Source organism: Petromyzon marinus, unplaced genomic scaffold (assembly GCF_048934315.1).
Source record: "Petromyzon marinus isolate PM22_M1 ecotype Great Lakes invasive population unplaced genomic scaffold, UKy_Petmar_22M1.pri1.0 PM_Scaffold_120, whole genome shotgun sequence".
NCBI classification, from domain to species: domain Eukaryota; kingdom Metazoa; phylum Chordata; class Hyperoartia; order Petromyzontiformes; family Petromyzontidae; genus Petromyzon; species Petromyzon marinus.
Window position 1 is genome coordinate 122,866 of NW_027423081.1, and position 19,485 is coordinate 142,350.

The 19,485-nt window shown below is 50.9% G+C and overlaps 1 long non-coding RNA gene and 1 other non-coding gene across 2 annotated transcripts; both read right to left on the minus strand.

Moving 5' to 3' along the window:
- Positions 1–3,334: 3,334 nt before the first annotated feature.
- LOC142922620 (uncharacterized) lies at positions 3,335–11,119 on the minus strand. Its single transcript, XR_012940194.1, has 4 exons — positions 10,908–11,119; positions 8,162–8,232; positions 5,559–5,736; positions 3,335–3,460 (listed from the first exon to the last, which is right to left on the minus strand). It is a non-coding gene; the product is annotated as an uncharacterized LOC142922620 (long non-coding RNA).
- Positions 11,120–16,135: 5,016 nt separating this feature from the next.
- Positions 16,136–16,206, minus strand: TRNAG-GCC (transfer RNA glycine (anticodon GCC)). The gene has a single exon. It is a non-coding gene; the product is annotated as a tRNA-Gly (tRNA).
- Between the last annotated feature and the right edge of the window lie 3,279 nt (positions 16,207–19,485).

A 19,485-nucleotide genomic window follows, 5' to 3' on the forward strand; every position in this document is an offset into this window, starting at 1 on the left:
CAACAACAACAATCAACCACAACAACAACAACCAGCACAATAACAACCACAATAACAAGCACAACAACCATCAACAACAACCACAACAACAACCACCACAGCATCACGCTGCGTGTATGGGCGTGTGTGTGTCACTGTGTGTGTCTGTCTGTGTGTGTCACTGTGTGTGTGTATGTGTGTCTGTGTGTCTGTGTGTGTCACTGTGTGTGTGTGTCACTGTGTGTGTGTCACTGTGTGTGTCACTGTGTGTGTGTGTCACTGTGTGTGTGTGTGTCACTGTGTGTGTGTGTCTGTGTGTGTCTGTGTGTCTGTGTGTGTCACTGTGTGTGTGTGTCACTGTGTGTGTGTCACTGTGTGTGTCACTGTGTGTGTGTGTGTCACTGTGTGTGTGTGTCACTGTGTGTGTGTATGTGTCTGTGTGTGTGTCTGTGTGTGTCACTGTGTGTGTGTCACTGTGTGTGTGTCACTGTGTGTGTGTCTGTGTCTCTGTGTGTGTGTGTCTGTTTGTGTCTGTGTGTGTGTCACTGTGTGTGTGTCACTGTGTGTCACTGTGTCTGTGTGTGGGAGTGATAGTGTAGTAGCGGTTAGCGCTACGCTGCGCTATGAACCTGGCGACCCGGGTTCGATTCCCGCTCACGGCCAACACCACAGTGACGATTATCTGAACCGGTCCTGGGCCTCCCCTAGGTCGACTCGGCCTCAAATGAGTACCTGGTGCGGTGTGTAAACATCGCCACTGGGGAGACAAAGGCGGTCGGGCGTGGTGCTGGCCACCCACCCCCTCGTGTACCGTTCCGGCCTTCATAGGTGCTCGCTAACAGCACTTGCCCCTACAGTCTGTTAAGGCTATATGGGGGAGCTTTGTCTTTGTGTGTGTGTCCGTGTGTCTGAGTGTGTGTCTGTGTGTGTGTGGGTCTGTGTGTGTCTGTGTGTCTCTGTGTGTGTGTCTGTGTGTGTATGTGGGGAGCGGTAGTGTAGTGGTTAGCGCTACGCTGCGCTACGAACCCAGCAGAGACTCGAGTTCCATTCCCGCTCACGGCCAACGCCGCCAGTGACAATTATCTGAACCGGTCCTGGGCCTCCCCTAGGTGGACTCAGCCCCAAATGAGTACCGGGTGCGATGTGTCGTAAAGATCGCCAATTGGTGAGTAAGGGAGTGGGTGAATGAATGAATGGGTGGATGAGTGAATAAGTGGGTGAGTGGGTGAGTGAGTGGGTGGGTGGATGAGTGGGTGGGTGATTGACAGAGTAAGTGGGTGCGTGAGTGGGTGAGTGAGTTAGTGAGTGGGTGAGTGAGTTACTGAGTGGGTGAGTGAGTGGGTGCGTGAGTGGGTGAGTGGGTGAGTGAACGGGTGAGTGGGTGAGTGGGTGAGTGAGTGGGTGAGTGGGTGAGTGAGTGGGTGAGTGAGTGGGTGAGTGAGCGGGGGAGTGAGCGGGTGAGTGAGTGAGTGAGTGGGTGGGTGAGTGAGTGGGTGAGTGGGTGGGTGAGTGGGTGAGTGAGTGGGTGGATAAGTGGGTGAGTGAGTGGGTGGGTGGATGAGTGGGTAAGTAGGTGAGTGGGTTAGGTGAATGAGTGAGTGGGTTAGGTGAATGAGTGGGTGAGTGAGTGGGTGAGTAGGTGAGTGGGTGGGTGAGTGAGTGAGTGGGTTAGGTGAATGAGTGAGTGGGTGAGTGAGTGGGTGAGTGGGTGAGTGGGTGAGTGAGTGGGTGAGTGAGTGAGTGAGTGGGTGAGTGAGTGAGGGAGTAGGTGAGTGAGTGGTTGGGTGAGTGAGTGAGTGGGTGAGTGAGTGCGTGGGTGAGTGAGTGGGTTAGGTGAATGAGTGGGTGAGTGAGTGAGTGAGTGAGTGGGTGAGTGAGTGGGTGAGTGAGTGGGTGAGTGAGTGAGGGAGTAGGTGAGTGAGTGGGTGAGTGAGTGCGTGGGTGGGTGAGTGAGTGAGTGTGTGAGTGGGTGAGTGAGTGAGTGAGTGGGTGAGTAGGTGAGTGGGTGGGTGAGTGAGTGGGTGAGTAAGTGGGTGAGTGAGTGAGCGAGTGGGTGAGTGGGTGAGTGGGTGAGTGGGTGGGTGGGTGGGTGAGTGAGTGAGTGGGTGAGTGGGTGAGTGGGTGGGTGAGTGAGTGAGTGAGTGAGTGGGTGAATGAGTGGGTGAGTGAGTGGGTGAGTGAGTGAGTGGGTGAGTGAGTGGGTGAGTGAGTGAGTGAGTGGGTGAGTGGGTGAATGAGTGGGTGAGTGAGTGGGTGAGTGAGTGGGTGAGTGGGTGAGCGAGTGGGTGAGTGGGTGAGTGAGTGGGTGAGTGAGTGGGTGAGTGAGTGGGTGGGTGGGTGAGTGAGTGAGTGGGTGAGTAAGTGGGTGAGTGAGTGAGTGAGCGAGTGAGTGAGTGGGTGAGTGGGTGAGTGGGTGGGTGAGTGGGTGAGTGGGTGAGTGAGTGGGTGAGTGAGTGAGTGGGTGAGTGGGTGAGTGAGTGAGTGAGTGGGTGGGTGGGTGGGTGAGTGAATGAGTGGGTGAATGAGTGGGTGAATGAGTGGGTGAGTGGGTGAGTGAGTGAGTGATGGGTGGGTGAGTGGGTGAGTGAGTGATGGGTGGGTGGGTGGGTGGGTGAGTGAGTGGGTGGGTGAGTGGGTGAGTGGGTGAGTGAGTGAGTGAGTGGGTGGGTGGGTGGGTGAGTGGGTGAATGAGTGGGTGAATGAGTGGGTGAATGAGTGGGTGAGTGGGTGAGTGAGTGGGTGGGTGAGTGGGTGGGTGAGTGAGTGGGTGGGTGAGTGGGTGAGTGAGTGGGTGAGTGAGTGAGTGGGTGAGTGAGTGAGTGAGTGGGTGAGTGGGTGAATGAGTGGGTGAGTGAGTGGGTGAGTGAGTGGGTGAGTGGGTGAGCGAGTGGGTGAGTGGGTGAGTGAGGGGTGAGTGAGTGGGTGAGTGAGTGGGTGGGTGGGTGAGTGAGTGAGTGGGTGAGTAAGTGGGTGAGTGAGTGAGTGAGCGAGTGAGTGAGTGGGTGAGTGGGTGAGTGGGTGGGTGAGTGAGTGAGTGGGTGAGTGGGTGAGTGAGTGGGTGAGTGAGTGAGTGGGTGAGTGGGTGAGTGAGTGAGTGAGTGGGTGGGTGGGTGGGTGAGTGAGTGGGTGGGTGAGTGGGGAGTGGGTGAGTGAGTGAGTGAGTGGGTGGGTGGGTGGGTGAGTGGGTGAATGAGTGGGTGAATGAGTGGGTGAATGAGTGGGTGAGTGGGTGAGTGAGTGGGTGGGTGAGTGGGTGGGTGAGTGAGTGGGTGGGTGAGTGGGTGAGTGAGTGGGTGAGTGAGTGGGTGGGTGAGTGAGTGAGACCCACAGAACCCCCACAGACTTGAGGGTGGTGAGCTGCGTTACCGCGGAAACACCGCATCTGAATGATGAGGCGACACGTTTTGGGGTTGAGTATAATGCGGCACTGCTCCACCGCCTTGTCCAGCGAGCCCGTGGCCCTGAACACAGACAGCATGGCCTACACACAGACACACAGATACACAGCCACATACATACACACAGACACACACACATAGATACACTCAGACACACACACACACAGACACACACACACACAGACACACACAGACACATACACACAGACACAACAACCGCCATTCGCCACTAAGTGGCGGTGACGTCACCACGACGCTTGTGCCAGGCTATGTGCACCCTGAGGCCACGTGAAGTGTCGAACGCCCGCGGGCAGGAGGTCACGGGGCAGACCCAGCAGGTGCCACGGGTCGACTGACTGAGATGACTGGCTGATGCACCACCTGTGCCCCCTACTGTGCCAACCTGCTGTGCTTTAGCCACCCGGCGCTCCGCTCGTTGTTGTGAGCGTCGCTCCTCCGCCCTCAGTTGTTGTTGGAGGGCGACTGCCTCCAACTGCCCAGTAGCGTCCTTCACGAGCCTCCTCCACAGAGGCCGATCTTGACACCGCTGGTACCAGTCATCGGCAAGTCCACTCAGCTCCACGTCCTCCTGTCACATCGCTCCATCTCTTCTCTAGCCCGTGCCGCGCCCGTTTAGTCCCCTCGATCCGGCCGAACAAAAGCTGTTTCGGCATGCGGTGGCTGGGCATGCGGGCTACATGACCCAGCCAACGCAGCCTTGCCTGCCGGAGGAGCTCACCGATGGGACTTTGCCCAGATCTTTCGAGGATTTGTGAGCTCCTAACACAATCCAGTCTGGTTAAACCCAGGATTGATCGTAGGCAGGCTAGCCTAAATGTGTCTAACCTGCAAAGATGTTCCGTTAGGGGGGTCCACGTCTCGCAAGCGTAGAGAAGGGAGGGAATGACCGTGGCCGAGAAGACCTGAAGCTTAGTGTGGAGCGACAGACCAGGTAGCTTCCACACAGCGTTACGCAACCGATGAAAAGATATTGCAGCTCGACTGATTCGGAGTGAGACCTCTGCTGTCAAACTGGAGCCGGTCATAAGCACACTTCCCAGGTATGGGAAACTCTCCACTCTCCCCACAACTGTCCCATCACCGATTGGGAGTTGTGGGGGTGGAGTGTCCGATGGTACAAAATACCCAGGCAGGTGCTTAGTTTTGGTGGGGCTGATGGTAAGGCCCCACCTCTTAGTGGCACGCTCCAGTCTCAGCAGCAGCGTCTCCAACTCCTCCTCTGAATGAGCAGCTATTACCAAATCATCAGCATACATAACGTGGTTGAGCAATAGGGAGCCATCCCTTGACCGCACCCGGGCATCGATCAGCCTCCCATTATATCTGTACCATATGGAGATTCCCCCGGTACAGCTACTGAGGGCTTCACGAACTACGTGGTCGAAATAAATGTTAAATAATGTTGGAGCCAGAGGACATCCCTGTCGCACCCCAAGGTGTACAGGGAATGGCTCCGACTCCCGGCCATGTACAGTGAGGGAAAAAAGTATTTGATCCCCTGCTGATTTTGTACGTTTGCCCACTGACAAAGAAATGATGAGTCTATACTTTTAATGGTAGGTTTATTTGAACAGTGAGAGACAGAATAGAGAATAGCAATAACAAAAATCCAGAAAAACGCATGTCAAAAATGTTATAAATCGATTTGCATTTTAATGAGGGAAATAAGTATTTGACCCCTCTGCAAAAACGTGACTCAGTACTTGGTGGCAAAACCCTTGTTGGCAATCACAGAGGTCAGACGTTTCTTGTAGTGGCCACCAGGTTTTGGACACATCTCAGGAGGGATTTTGTCCCACTCCTCTTTTGCAGATCTTCTCCAAGTCGTTAAGGTTTTCGAGGCTGACGTTTGGCAACTCGAACCTTCAGCTCCCTCCACAGATTTTCCTACGGGATTAAGGTACTGGAGACTGGCTAGGCCCACTCCAGGACCTTAATGTGCTTCTTCTTGAGCCACTCCTTTGTTGCCTTGGCCGTGTGTTTTGGGTCATTGTCATGCTGGAATACCCATCCACGACCCATTTTCAGTGCCCTGGCCGAGGGGAAGGGAGGTTCTCACCCAAAAATTTGACGGTGCATGGCCCCGTCCATCGTCCCTTTGATGCGGCAGAAAAACACCACCCCAGAGCGTAATGTTTCCGCCTCCATGTTTGCCGGTACCTTCACGCTGATCCTGCAGCGGAAGGTCTCCTCGGCAACGTCGTCGCCCTGGCAACGGTCGCCACGGAGACGACCTCCATCGCCACGGCGACGGTGCTCGTAGTGCAGGAAGCAGAGGTGGGAGAGGAGGAAACTGGCGTAGGCCGAGCGGGCACGAGTTGACGGCACGCAGGGAGAGCTGGGGGCACACCACACGCTCGCACACTCAGTCACTCACTCACTCACTCGTTCACTCACTCACACACACACTTACTCACACGCTCGCTCACTCACTCAGTCACTCAGTCACTCACTCACTCACACACTCAGTCACTCACTCGTTCACTCACTCAGTCAGTCACTCACACACTCAGTCACACACTCACTCAGTCACTCACTCACTCAGTCACTCACTCACCCAGCCACTCACTCACTCACTCACACGCTCGCTCACTCAGTCACTCAGTCACTTACACACTCACACACTTACTCACTCACACGCTCGCTCAGTCACTCAGTCACTCACTTACACACTCATTCACTTACACACTCACTCACTCACACAGTCACTCACTCACTAACTCACTCACTTACACACTCACACGCTCGCTCACTCACTCAGTCACTCACTCAGTCACTCAGTCAGTCACTCAGTCACTCACTCACTCAGTCACTCAGTCAGTCACTCAGTCAGTCACTCACTTACTCAGTCACTCACTCAGTCACTCACTCACTTACACACTCAGTCACTCACTCACTCACTCACACACTCAGTCACACACTCACTCACACACTTACACACTCACTCACACACTCACTCAGTCACTCACACGCTCGCTCACTCACTCAGTCACTCACTCACTCAGTCACTCACACACTCAGTCACTCACACACTCAGTCACTCACTCAGTCACTCACTCAGTCACTCACTCACTCACTCGTTCACTCACTCACTCACTCAGTCACTCACACACTCATCGTTCACTCACTCACTCAGTCACTGACACACTCAGTCACTCACCTCGTTCACTCACTCACTCAGTCACTCACACACTCAGTCACACACTCACTCACACACTCACTCACACACTCACTCAGTCACTCACACACGCTCGCTCACTCACTCACTCAGTCACTCACACACTCAGTCACTCACACATTCACACTCACTCAGGTCACTCACTCACTCACTCACTCGTTCACTCACCACTCATCACTCACACACTCACTCACTCGTTCACCTCACACACTCAGTCACTGACACACTCAGTCACACACTCACACACTCACTCACACTCACTCGTTCACTCACTCACTCACTCACCCACTCACCCACTCACTCACTCACCCACTCACCAACTTACTCACCAGCTCACTCTACCACCCACCAACTCACTCTACCACTCACTCACCATATCACTCTACCACTCACTCACCCACCAACTCACCCCTCACCCCACCCACCAACTCACTCTACCACCCACCAACTCACTTTACCACCCACCCATCAACTCACTCTACAACTAACTCACCCACCCACCAACTCACTCTACCACTCACTCACCCACCCACCAACTCACTCTACCACTCACCCCCACCCACCAACTCACCACCCACCCACCTACCAACTCACTCACACATACACTCACTCACACACCCACTCACTCATTCACTCACTCACCCATTCACTTATTCACTCACCCACTCACCCATTCACTCATCCACCCACTCACTCACCCAGCCACTCACTCACCCACTCACCCACCCACTCACCCACCCACTCACTCACCTACCCACACACCCACCCACCAACTCACCCACACCCACCCACCCACCCACTCACTCACCCACCCACCCACTCACCCACTCACCACTCACACACTCACTCACCCACCCACTCACTCACTCACTCACCCACCACCCATTCACTCATCCACCCACTCACTCACCCACCCACTCACTCACCCACCCCACTCACTCATCCACTCACTCACTCATTCACTCACCCACTCACCCCACACACTCACCCACTCACCCACCCACCCACCAACCCACTCACTCACCCACCCCCTCAGCCACTCACTCACCCACCCATCCACCCACTCACCCCACCCACTCACACACTCAACCACCTACCCACTCACCCACACACCCACCCACCCACTCACTCACTCACCCACTCACCCATTCACTCATCCACCCACTCACTCATCCACCCACTCACTCATCCACTCACTCACTCATCCACCCACTCACTCATCCACTCATTCACTCACCCACCCACTCACCCACCCACTCACCCACACACTCACCCACTCACCCACCCACTCAACCACTCACTCACCCACCCATCCACCCACTCACCCACCCACTCACCCACTCACCCACCCACTCACCCACCCACCCACTCAACCACTCACCCACCCACTCACCCACACACTCACCCACTCACTCACCCACCCACCCACCAACTCACTCACCCACTCACCCACCCACTCAACCACTCAATCACCCACCCATCCACCCACTCACCCACCCACTCACCCACCCACCCACTCACCCAATCACTCACTCAACCACCCACTCACCCACTCACTCACTCAACCACCCACCCACTCACTCACCCCCTCAGGTAAGGCTGCCAGGTGAATTTCTTCTCCAAATTTCGCAAGGGACTGAACGGCTCTGCCCAACACTGCAAACATCATCATCATCACATTATCATAATCAGCACATCATCGTCATCATCATCATCACATCATCATCACATCATCATCAGCACATCAACATCACAGCAGCATCACATCATCATCAAATAATCATCATATCATCACATCATCATCATCAGCACGTCATCATCATCACATCATCATCATCACATTATCATCATCAGCACATCATCAGCATCAGCACATCGTCATCATCACATCATCATCATCACATCGTCATCATCATCACATCATCATCATCACTACGTCATCATCATCACATCAACATCAGCACATCATCATCATCAGCACATCAACATCACATCAGAATTACATCATCAAATCATCACATCATCATCAGCACATCGTCATCATCATTACATCAGCACAACAACAGTCATATGGGAGCCTCAGTCTGGCTCTGTGAGTCTCAGTGATTAACACTGAACCCTGTGGGAGCCACAGTCTGGCTCTGTGAGCCTCAATGATTAACACTGAACCCTGTGGGAGCCTTAGTCTGGATCTGTGAGTCTCAGTGATTAACACTGAACCCTGTGTGAGGGAGCCTTAGTCTGGCTCTGTGAGCCTCAGCGATTAACACTGAACCCTGTGGGAGCCTCAGTCTGGCTCTGTGAGCCTCAGTGATTAACACTGAACCCTGTGGGAGCCTTAGTCTGGCTCTGTGAGTCTCAGTGATTAACACTGAACCCTGTGGGAGCCTCAGTCTGGCTCTGTGAGTCTCAGTGATTAACACTGAACCCTGTGGGAGCCTTAAGTCTGGCTCTGTGAGTCTCAGTGATCAACACTGAACCCTGTGGGAGCCTCAGTCTGGCTCTGTGAGTCTCAGTGATTAACACTGAACCCTGTGGGAGCCTTAGTCTGACTCTGTGAGTCACAGTGATTAACACTGAACCCTGAGGGAGCCTCAGTCTGACTATATGAGCCTCAGTGATTAACACTGAACCCTGTGGGAGCCTTAGTCTGACTATATGAGCCTCAGTGATTAACACTGAACCCTGTGGGAGCCTTAGTCTGGCTCTGTGAGTCTCAGTGATTAACACTGAACCCTGTGGGAGCCTCAGTCTGGCTCTGTGAGTCTCAGTGATTAACACCGAACCCTGTGGGAGCCTCAATCTGGCTCTGTGAGCCTCAGTGATTAACACTGAACCCTGTGGGAGCCTCAGTCTGGCTCTGTGAGTCTCAGTGATTAACAATGAACCCTGTGGGAGCCTTAAGTCTGGCTCTGTGAGTCTCAGTGACTAACACTGAACCCTGTGGGAGCCTCAGTCTGACTATATGAGCCTCAGTGATTAACACTGAACCCTGTGGGAGCCTCAGTCTGGCTCTGTGAGTCTCAGTGATTAACACTGAACCCTGTGGGAGCCTTAAGTCTGGCTCTGTGAGCCTCAGTGATTAACACTGAACCCTGTGGGAGCCTCAGTCTGGCTCTGTGAGTCTCAGTGATTAACACTGAACCCTGAGGGAGCCTTAGTCTGGCTCTGTGAGTCTCAGTGATTAACACTGAACCCTGTGGGAGTCTTAGTCTGGCTCTGTGAGTCTCAGTGATTAACACTGAACCCTGTGGGAGCCTTAGTCTGGCTCTGTGAGTCTCAGTGATTAACACTGAACCCTGAGGGAGCCTCAGTCTGGCTCTGTGAGCCTCAGTGATTAACACAGAACCCTGTGGGAGCCTCAGTCTGGCTCTGTGAGTCTCAGTGATTAACACTGAACCCTGTGGGAGCCTCAGTCTGGCTCTGTGAGTCTCAGTGATTAACACTGAACCCTGTGGGAGCCTCAGTCTGGCTCTGTGAGCCTCAGTGATTAACACTGAACCCTGTGGGAGCCTCAGTCTGGCTCTGTGAGTCTCAGTGATTAATACTGAACCCTGTAGGAGCCTCAGTCTGGCTCTGTGAGTCTCAGTGATTAACACTGAACCCTGTGGGAGCCTTAGTCTGGCTCTGTGAGTCTCAGTGATTAACACTGAACCCTGTGGGAGCCTTAAGTCTGGCTCAGTGAGCCTTAATCGTAGGTTAAAAGCACCGCACGCAAACATTTCTGAGGTAAATTATCATCAAATAATGTCGAGTAAAATTTTTTTTTTAAAAACCCCCATTGCCGGATGTTGATTAAAAGGAAGAAAAAAATAATGCATCGTTAAATAATGTTGATTTTTAAACAACAACAAATATACACGTACATTTTCTTTGGTTCTTTCGGTAAAGTCACGTAGTTATTTCAATGCTAAATTCTCCTGTTTGATTTGTACTAAGTGCCTCGGTGAATGTGTATGCTCTGACTTTAACGTGTATGCTTTAACTTAGCTATTTCAATGCTAAATTCTAAGAGTAACAAGCTAATCATTCAGCTATTTCAATGCTAAATTCTATGCTAATTCCTTTGTCAAGGCGCTTTGTTTCCTCTCACACAGCTTAAAGGTCGCGATCTGAACGTGGCTCTTTCACTCCAGCGCTGTCCTACCAGACAGTCTCGTCCCTTCACCTGATGAAGGCCGCTTGTGTTGTGGCCGAAACGTCAAATCTACGTGACTTTACCGAAAGAACCAAAGAAGATGAATCATTGCAGTCACGAAAGCTTTAAATCGAAAAATACACGTACATTGTAAAAAAAAAATGTTGATGTTAAAAATAAAATCGAATCCGACCTTTCACATTGCTCCCGGGGAGAACGCACTTCATGTCTGAGCCGCGACATGCGAAGAAGAAGTTGTTGTTGTTGTGCTGTTTATTTGTTGATGTTGTTAACTCTTATAAACGTCGACTACTGTACCCGTTTCCCGCCAAACGCCATTGGCCCATCGATTCCTCACAGAGTCCCCACGATTCACCAACCGATTCTGAATTGATTCACCAACCGATTCTGAATCGATTCACCGTCCGCCACCGCCAACGTTGGGTGACCAATGCTCAGCAGAGTCGATTCCAACGAATCGAAGCCAACGTTGCGCCTTCAATAGTTTCAACGCGGAATCGCCGATTGCTAAACTTTTGGTCGATTCGCGACCCGGAATCGATTCTATCGATGTTTTTAATCGATGACGTCGGGGGACGTGATCAATCCACTGTTGGATGGAACCGTGAATATTGATCCATCAGTGTGAACGTTAAACTATGGAGCTTTGTCGTTTTGTTTTTACGGCAGGGCGAACCCACACGCGCTCCTGCATACCAGGCCACTACGTTGTCTCACTCACTCACCCAGACACTCACTCACCCACTCACTCACCCACTCACTCACTCACCCACTCACTCACCCACTCACTCACCCACCCATTCACTCACCCAGTCACTCACTCACCCACTCACTCACCCACTCACTCACCCACTCACTCACTAACTCACTCACTCACCCACTCACTCACTCACCCACTCACTCACTCACCCACTCACCCACTCACTCACTCACCCAGTCACTCACCCATTCACTCACTCACCCACTCACCCACCCACTCACTCACCCACCCACCCATTCACTCACTCACCCACTCACTCACCCACTCACTCACCCATTCACTCACCCACTCACTCACCCATTCACTCACCCACTCACTCACCCACTCACCCACTCACTCACCTACTCACTCACTCACCCATTCACTCACCCAGTCACTCACCCACCCACCCATTCACTCACCCAGTCACTCACTCACCCAGTCACCCACCCATTCACTCACCCAGTCACTCACCTACTCACTCACTCACCCATTCACTCACCCAGTCACTCACTCACTCACCCATTCACTCACTCACCCATTCACTCACCCAGTCACTCACTCACCCATTCACTCACCCACCCATTCACTCACCCAGTCACTCACACACTCACTCAACCACTCACTCACTCAGGCACCCACTCACTCACTCACCCACTCACTCACCTACTCACTCACCCACTCACTCACTCACCCACCCATTCACTCACCCAGTCACTCACTCACCCACCCACTCACTCACCCACTCACTCACTCACCCACTCACCCACTCACTCACTCACCCACCCATTCACTCACTCACTCACTCACCCACTCACTCATCCACTCACTCACCTACTCACTCACCCACCCATTCACTCACCCAGTCACTCACTCTCCCACTCACTCACCCACCCACTCACTCACCCACTCACTCACCCACTCACCCACTCACTCACCCAGTCACTCACTCACCCACCCACCCATTCACTCACCCAGTCACTCACTCACTCACCCAGTCACCCACTCATTCACTCACCCAGTCACTCACCTACTCACTCACCCATTCACTCACCCAGTCACTCACTCACCCATTCACTCACCCAGTCACTCACTCACCCATTCACTCACCTACTCACCCACCCATTCACTCACCCAGTCACTCACCCACTCACTCAACCACTCACCCACCCACTCACTCACCCAGTCACTCACCCACTCACCCACCCACTCACCCACCTACTCACCCAACCACACACTCACCCACCCACCCACTCACCCACCCACTCACCCACCCACTCACTCAACCACTCACTCACTCACCCACCCACTCACTCAGTCACCCACTCACTCAGCTACTCACCCACCCATTCACCCACTCACCCACCCACCCACTCACCCACTTACTCACTCACCCAACCACTCACCCACTCACTCACTCACTCACCCACCCACCCACTCACCCACCCACTCACTCACCCACTCACCCACCCACTCACCCACCCACCTCCTCACCCACTCACTCACCCACCCACTCACTCACTCACCCATTCACTCACCCACTCACCCACCCACTCACTCACCCACCCACTCACCCACCCACCTACTCACCCACTCACTCACCCACCCACTCACTCACCCACTCATTCACTCACTCACTCACCCATTCACTCACCCACTCACCCACCCACTCACTCACCCACTCACCCACCCACTCACTCACCCACTCACCCACCCACTCACCCACTTACTCACCTACTCACTCACTCACCCACTCACTCACTCACCCACCCACTCACTCACCCACCCACTCACCCACCCACTCACCCACCCACTCACCCACTTACTCACCTACTCACTCACTCAACCACTCACTCACTCACCCACCCACTCACTCAGTCACCCACTCACCCACCCACTCACTCAGCCACTCACCCACCCATTCACCCACCCACCCACTCACCCACCCACTCACCCACCCACTCACCCACTTACTCACTCACCCAACCACTCACCCACTCACTCACTCACTCACCCACCCACCCACTCACCTACCCACTCACTCACCCACTCACCCACCCACTCACCCACCCACCTACTCACCCACTCACTCACCCACCCACTCACTCACCCACTCACTCACTCACCCATTCACTCACCCACTCACCCACCCACTCACTCACCCACTCACCCACCCACTCACTCACCCACTCACCCACCCACTCACTCACCCACTCATCCACCCACCCACTCACCCACCCACTCACCCACTCACTCACTCACCCACTCACCCACTCACTCACTCACCCACCCATTCACTCACTCACTCACTCACCCACTCACTCATCCACTCACTCACCTACTCACTCACCCACCCATTCACTCACCCAGTCACTCACTCTCCCACTCACTCACCCACCCACTCACTCACCCACTCACTCACCCACTCACCCACTCACTCACCCAGTCACTCACTCACCCACCCACCCATTCACTCACCCAGTCACTCACTCACTCACCCAGTCACCCACTCATTCACTCACCCAGTCACTCACCTACTCACTCACCCATTCACTCACCCAGTCACTCACTCACCCATTCACTCACCCAGTCACTCACTCACCCATTCACTCACCTACTCACCCACCCATTCACTCACCCAGTCACTCACCCACTCACTCAACCACTCACCCACCCACTCACTCACCCAGTCACTCACCCACTCACCCACCCACTCACCCACCTACTCACCCAACCACACACTCACCCACCCACCCACTCACCCACCCACTCACCCACCCACTCACTCAACCACTCACTCACTCACCCACCCACTCACTCAGTCACCCACTCACTCAGCTACTCACCCACCCATTCACCCACCCACCCACTCACCCACCCACCCACTCACCCACTTACTCACTCACCCAACCACTCACCCACTCACTCACTCACTCACCCACCCACCCACTCACCCACCCACTCACTCACCCACTCACCCACCCACTCACCCACCCACCTCCTCACCCACTCACTCACCCACCCACTCACTCACTCACCCATTCACTCACCCACTCACCCACCCACTCACTCACCCACCCACTCACCCACCCACCTACTCACCCACTCACTCACCCACCCACTCACTCACCCACTCATTCACTCACTCACTCACCCATTCACTCACCCACTCACCCACCCACTCACTCACCCACTCACCCACCCACTCACTCACCCACTCACCCACCCACTCACCCACTTACTCACCTACTCACTCACTCACCCACTCACTCACTCACCCACCCACTCACTCACCCACCCACTCACCCACCCACTCACCCACCCACTCACCCACTTACTCACCTACTCACTCACTCAACCACTCACTCACTCACCCACCCACTCACTCAGTCACCCACTCACCCACCCACTCACTCAGCCACTCACCCACCCATTCACCCACCCACCCACTCACCCACCCACTCACCCACCCACTCACCCACTTACTCACTCACCCAACCACTCACCCACTCACTCACTCACTCACCCACCCACCCACTCACCTACCCACTCACTCACCCACTCACCCACCCACTCACCCACCCACCTACTCACCCACTCACTCACCCACCCACTCACTCACCCACTCACTCACTCACCCATTCACTCACCCACTCACCCACCCACTCACTCACCCACTCACCCACCCACTCACTCACCCACTCACCCACCCACTCACTCACCCACTCATCCACCCACCCACTCACCCACCCACTCACCCACTTACTCACCTACTCACTCACTCACCCACTCACTCACTCACCCACCCACTCACTCACCCACCCACTCACCCACTTACTCACCTACTCACTCACTCACCCACTCACACCCACTTACTCACCTACTCACTCACCCAACCACTCACCCACTCACTCAGTCACCCACTCACTCACCTACTCACTCACCACTCACTCACCCAACCACTCACTCACCCACTCACCCACCCACTCACTCACCCACTCACCTACTCACTCACCCACCCACCCACTCACTCACCCACCCACCCACTCACTCACCCACCCACTCACCCACTCACCCACCCACCCACTCACCCACCCACTCACCCACTTACTCACCTACTCACTCACTCACCCACCCACTCACTCACCCACCCACTCAACCACCCACTCACCCACCCACCCACTCACCCACTTACTCACCCACTCACTCACCCACTCACACCCACTTACTCACCTACTCACTCACTCACCTACTCACTCACCCAACCACTCACCCACTCACTCAGTCACCTACTCACTCACCTACTCACCCAACCACTCACCTACTCACTCACCCACTCATCCACCCACTCACTCACCCACTCACTCACCCACCCCACCCACTCACCCACCCACCCACTCACCCACTCACCCACCCACTCACCCACCCACTCACCCAACCACTCACCCATCAGCGCCATCTCCTCTCTCACCAGCAGGGGGCGACAGAGCCAATTGTGAACTCTATGGGTGTCCAAAGCAGCCTCAGCAAGCGTACGCATTACAAAATATTTCTTATTACTGTTTGCAAAACACAACGTTCTATAAACATAAAAACTGATGTGTAATTCTAAACACCTCATTATTTACAACTTTAAAAAAAATATTTTAAGAATAAAAATGTGCATCGGCCGGGAATCGAACCCGGGCCTCCCGCGTGGCAGGCGAGAATTCTACCACTGAACCACCGATGCTGTACGAATACGTTTAGTACCGTAAAGCCTTACATAGTCAACCATTAGGGTGTCAAAGTTATCTTTTTGTGCTTTTTAACAATGTTAAAGTTTTTTTTAAATTAGTTTTAATGAGGTAATATAGGTCACATATTACCTCATATATGATGTGTCAACCTCCTCATACCAACTCCATCACTAATGCTGAGCAGTCGTCCTTACATAGCCAACCTTTAAAGCGTTATACAATGTAATTTTATTGGTTTTATGAGGTAATATGAGTAACATATATCATATATTACCTCATATAATGTAGTATTACATTCTAATACCAATTCTACCACTAAACCACCGATGCCGTGCATGAGATAGATGCCACTGATCGTTATATAGTCAATAATTAGTGTGAATTTGTATTATTATTAGTTTTATGAGGTAATATGAATCACATATTACCTCATAAATAACTTCATATATTAAGTATTTTATCCTAATACCACTGATGGACAATATCAGGACGAATGGTATCTATACATTGCAGTTACAGCATAAGTGGTTAAGTGGTGGTAGACTTGGTAGAAGGATATTCTTGGTTCTTTAGGTAAAGTCACCACCACGTAGAAGGGAAACAATAAAATAATAAAAATATAAAACAATAAAATTATTGTAAAACAATAACATTATTATTCTTGGTTCTTTAGGTAAAGTCACCACGTAGAAGAGAAACAATAAAATTATAAAAATATAAAACAATAAAATTTTTGTAAAACAATACAATTATTATTCTTGGTTCTTTAGGTAAAGTCACCACCACGTAGAAGGGAAACAATAAAATAATAAAAATATAAAACAATAAAATTATTGTAAAGCGAAAAAATAATTATTCTTGGTTCTTTAGGTAGTCACCACCACGTAGAAGGGAAACAATAAAATAATAAAAATATAAAACAATAAAATGATTGGAAAACAATAAAATTATTATTCTTGGTTCTTTTAGGTAAAGTCACCACCACGTAGAAGGGAAACAATAAAATAATAAAAATATAAAAACAATAAAATTATTGTAAAACAATAAAATTATTATTCTTGGTTCTTTAGGTAGTCACCACCACGTAGAAGGGAAACAATAAAATAATAAAAATATAAACCAATAAAATTATTGTAAAACAATAAAATTATTATTCTTGGTTCTTTCGGTAAAGTCACCACGTAGAAGGGAAACAATAAAATAATAAAAAAACATAAAACAATAAAATTATTGTAAAAAATAAAATTATTATTCTTGGTTCTTTAGGTAAAGTCACCACCACGTAGAAGGGAAACAATAAAATAATAAAAATATAAAAACAATACAATTATTATTCTTAAAAAACTAAGAATATGAATTACTGCAGTCACGAAAGCTTTAAATCAAAATACAATTATTGTAAAACAATAAAATTATTATTCTTGGTTCTTTAGGTAAAGTCACCACCACGTAGAAGGGAAACAATAAAATAATAAAAATATAAAAACAATAAAATTATTGTAAAACAATACAATTATTATTCTTGGTTCTTTAGGTAAATTTCGATTTAAAGCTTTCGTGACTGCAAGGATTCATCTTCTTTGGTTCTTTCGGTAAAGTCACGTAGAATGAGATTAAAATAATACATTGATCAAATAAAATAACACAATAATATTCTCACGACGTTTCGGCCACAACACAAGCGGCCTTCATCAGGTGAAAGTAAAGTCACCACTTCCCGACATGCAGCAAACTTGAAATTTGCCGTGTGGGTACTTTCCAGACTGTACACCGTGTAACAATTATAAAAATACAATTTAGTTTTTTTTAGGGCGGTAGGGAGATCAATAATGCATTTTTTATGCACGCCAAGTGAGCTGTGACGTCACAGCTGTCACGTGACCCGCGCACGTGGAAGCGTAACGCGTAGTAGTGTAGTGGTTAGCGCGCTGTCTGTGTGTGTGTGTCTGTGTGTGTCTATGTGTGTCTGTGTGTGTGTGTCTGTGTGTGTGTGTCTGTGTGTGTCTGTGTGTGTGTGTCTGTGTGTGTGTGTCTGTGTGTGTGTATGTCTGTGTGTGTGTGTCTGTGTGTGTGTATGTCTGTGTGTGTGTGTCTGTGTGTGTGTCTGTGTGTGTGTGTCTGTGTGTGTGTGTCTGTGTGTGTTTGTGTGTGTGGTGTCTGTGTGTGTCTGTGTGTGTTTGTGTGTGTCTCTGTGTGTGTGTGTCTGTGTGTGTGTGTCTGTGTGTGTGTCTGTGTGTGTGTCTGTGTGTGTGTCTGTGTGTGTATGTCTGTGTCTGTGTGTGTCTGTGGAAGTGTAACACGTTCTAGTGTATGTGTAGCGCTACGCTGCGCTACGAACCCGGCCACCCGAGTTCGATTCCCGGTATCGATTTCTTTCAGCCGGTCCCGTGCCTCCCCTAGGTCGACTCAGCCTCAAAACTACTAACGGCTGTGGTGTGTGGTGAACATCGCCACTGGGGAGACAAAGGCGGCCGGGCGTGGTGGATCCAAGCCCCCGGGCGAAGCCGGGTAGTCAAGCTAGTTCATATATACGAGGTGAAATATGACTTAGATATGGCTTAGATTACCACAAAAGCAATACAAATACACTTTGAAGTTTTATGAAACCAATAAAAATAAAACTTTCAAGTTTTTATTTTTATTGGTTTTATGAAGTAGTCTAAGTCGCACATTACCCCGTATATAATGTTTAACATCCGTACACCAATTCTACCACGATGCTGTACGTGAAATTTAGACACCATTAGGCCTCATAATGTCAACCATTAAGTCTATTGTCATTGGTCTTACGAGTTAACCCAAGTCACACGTTACCTCATATATGATGTCACCGAAATACCAATTCTACAACCGATTGATGCACGTCGTTGACACAGACACCATTCGACGTTACATCGGCAAACTTTCAACGTGTTCTAAATCGAAATTTAATTCGATTTGTGAGGTAATATTAGTCATATTTTACCTCATATATAAAGTATAACATCCGTTTGGCCAACGACCACTCAACCACCGATGCTGTACGTGAGAGAGAGAGAGAGACACAATTCGTCAATAATTAGTGTTAAAGTGCATTATTATTATTATTATTCGTTTTATGAGGTAATCTAAGTCGTCAATTATCTTCATTCGAAGCTTTTTCGATAAAGTCATCACGTGGGTAGGAAATAAAATTATAGATCACGACACAGAAATCGTCATCAGGTGGAACAACCACAGCAATCGTCATCAGGTGGAACAACCACAGCAATCGTCATCAGGTGGAACAACCA